The sequence below is a fragment of the Athene cunicularia genome, assembly GCF_003259725.1.
Source record: "Athene cunicularia isolate RWA chromosome 4 unlocalized genomic scaffold, athCun1 chr4_part3, whole genome shotgun sequence".
Classification (NCBI taxonomy): domain Eukaryota; kingdom Metazoa; phylum Chordata; class Aves; order Strigiformes; family Strigidae; genus Athene; species Athene cunicularia.
Window position 1 is genome coordinate 13716174 of NW_020799100.1, and position 2620 is coordinate 13718793.

Consider the following 2620-nt stretch of genomic DNA (forward strand, 5'->3'; position numbering starts at 1 on the left):
AAATGCAAACTGACTTCCAGGTTAATGAACTTGGGAGAAGAACATCACCCCTTCATGCAAATAATCCAGATGTCATGGAAGATGAACAAGAAACACTGTCACAAATGGCTATATCCCTGGTTTCAGTTACACCTTCGCTATAAATATTGACAAAAGGTGGTAGATTCGCTAAGAGAACCTTCTTAAACCAAGTTACAAAGGGATGGAGCCGTTCAGTCCTGAATGAACAGCTGAACGTGCAGCATCCCATTGGTGTTCAGAGCATGCCCTGGTATTGTTCTCCAAATAGATGTTTTTCAGCAATCTGTAACTTAACAAATTTTTAAGTTAAATTGAAATTGAGGGCTTAATGATAAAAAATACACTTTCTTTCTATTATGATTTCCCCACAGGGCTGGGTGACTTTGCATGTAACAAGAGACGAAACAGGCTTTGCGCAGAAGGGCACTGAATTTGTAAGTGGCTAAAAAGCATAACCATCGTGCTAAAAACATACTGGGAGAGAGCGCAGTCAGTTCACTCCAACAGGCATAAAATACCCCTTTCTGCCACAGTACTAAAACCACAGGATAATCATCTCTAAAATTATCCCTGCTGTCGTGCGTAGGGAGAGCTGCTGCACCGAGCCCGGCTGCTCTTTGGGGAGAGTGTTTGAGTGTCGCAGTTCAGCACGCTGCTTTAGCCATCACCCGGGAGATGTGTTTGTCCAGTCTGGCCATTTCTGGCGGTTTGCACGGAGTGTCCGGTGCCGCAGAGGCGGCCCGGCGGTCCCCTACCCGGAAGGTGGCAGCAGCTGGCTGATGCCCGAGCCCCCTGCCAGGATGGCTGCTCAGGCTGGGGCCACCGGCAAGGGGCAGCTGTGCAACCTGGAAAACATTTTTACTCTATTTCAGGCCAGCCAAAGCCATTTCCAGAATGATACCTCTGATGGTGTCTGAGAGGTTTGAAAATGTCAGAGCAATGTTACGGGGTCAGAAGAGAGTCCCCGCAGCGCATCCCAGGGGAACAGGGACACTGCCACGGCGTGTGGCCCTGCTCCAGGAACAGTCTGTGGAAGGTTGAACAGTACTTTATCAAGTACCTTATTTCCAGAAATCTAATCTAATTTCTGAACAAACCAGCGTACTACCCCAGCACAGGGCTAGGAGAGAAAAGGATGTAGGAAAGTGCTACAAACCTGAAGGATTTACCACAGTTTCCTAGAGGACCAGAAAAACTAACAGCATCCCCCCAGGAAGCACCAGGTAATCCCAGCCCTTCCAGTTAAGGCGTTGCAACGGGCAGGATGCCCGGCTTTCATGGCTAGCCCTGCTCCAAGCCAGCGGTAGCTTTGTCAGGAACCCGTGCCCCATGCTAGGTGCAGAAGCTTGGCTCCGCTTTGCACCCTGGAAAAGGGATAGCCTCAACTAATGGGCCTTTAACTTCCATTTGCAAGACATTTATTTTTCCCCATCGCAGGTTTCATTCACTGATGTCTTATTGCCACTGTTCATCTGGATCAACTTTAACCATTTTTATAGGCAACATAACATAAAGTGCTAAAACGTGGAGGAAAGAGGAACAAAAAAAATCAGATTTGGGCTTTATCCACTCAAGATCAGAGGTTTAGGATTTAGTATTAAGCCATGTCCTAAAGCAGATCCTTCCTAGCCATGTCAGGACTGCTGCCAGCTCTCATGCTTTTACTGAAAGTCCTGTGATGTTTAATGATGCAGTTAAAACCCTGGTTCCTGGAGACGGGTCAGGAGGTAAAAATCTTGGCTTGCCTGTATTAAAAAGTCAATTTGCAACGCTGTGGCTGTGTGGGGAAGACCATGACCCAAGTGTAACTTAAAAGCTTGAGCATCAGATGCCAAAATAACAAGGAACCTCTCAATTATTTTTTGAATGTCATGTTTCTAAGTCAGCCTCATGATGTTTAGAGCTCAACTCATGACTCTGAAATGCTCAGAGCACTCTGCTGCACCCGAATGAATCCACAGTCATGTCTCATTGTGAATGGGAATCTCTATGGCACTGCCAGCATTTGGAGACCTTTGTCTCCGCTTCCCCCATTGCGGCAGCACTGTGTTGCACTGCGGTTAATAGCTCCAGCTTGTTGCAGGAGCCCATATGCCTGAGAAACATGAGATTTGCTCTCTTTCAGAGATCTTGATCAGTAGATCAAGACTGGAGAAGAGGATGTTCATCTCTAAATCACACCAGGCTGCAACTATTAACCCTCCTCTTCCCAGGCTCCAGGAGGAAGATGACGGGGTGCTGGCTCCCCACCCTGTACCCTCAGATGATCAATGACACTGTCACTCTGGCTACCCATCCCTGGAGACCGAGGATCTCCCTGACCCTGGCTGTAGATCGAGGAAGTGTACTGTGAGGTGAAGATGGAGTGTGGTGACTGGTAGGATCCCCATGGGGAAGCCAGGCTGGGGTGGGAAGTGAAGCCAAGCACCGAGGAGGGAGGGAGGCTGCTTTATCTTGTCTGAGTTTATTTGCAGCTGGTAATGTCTCCTCCAGCTGCTCTAGGAATGGAGCTTTTTGTCATTCTTGCTGGGCATGTTCATAAACCTCTTGGAGCCTACTGTGTTACTAGTAATGCCAGGAACGGGTGAAGCTCTGCACA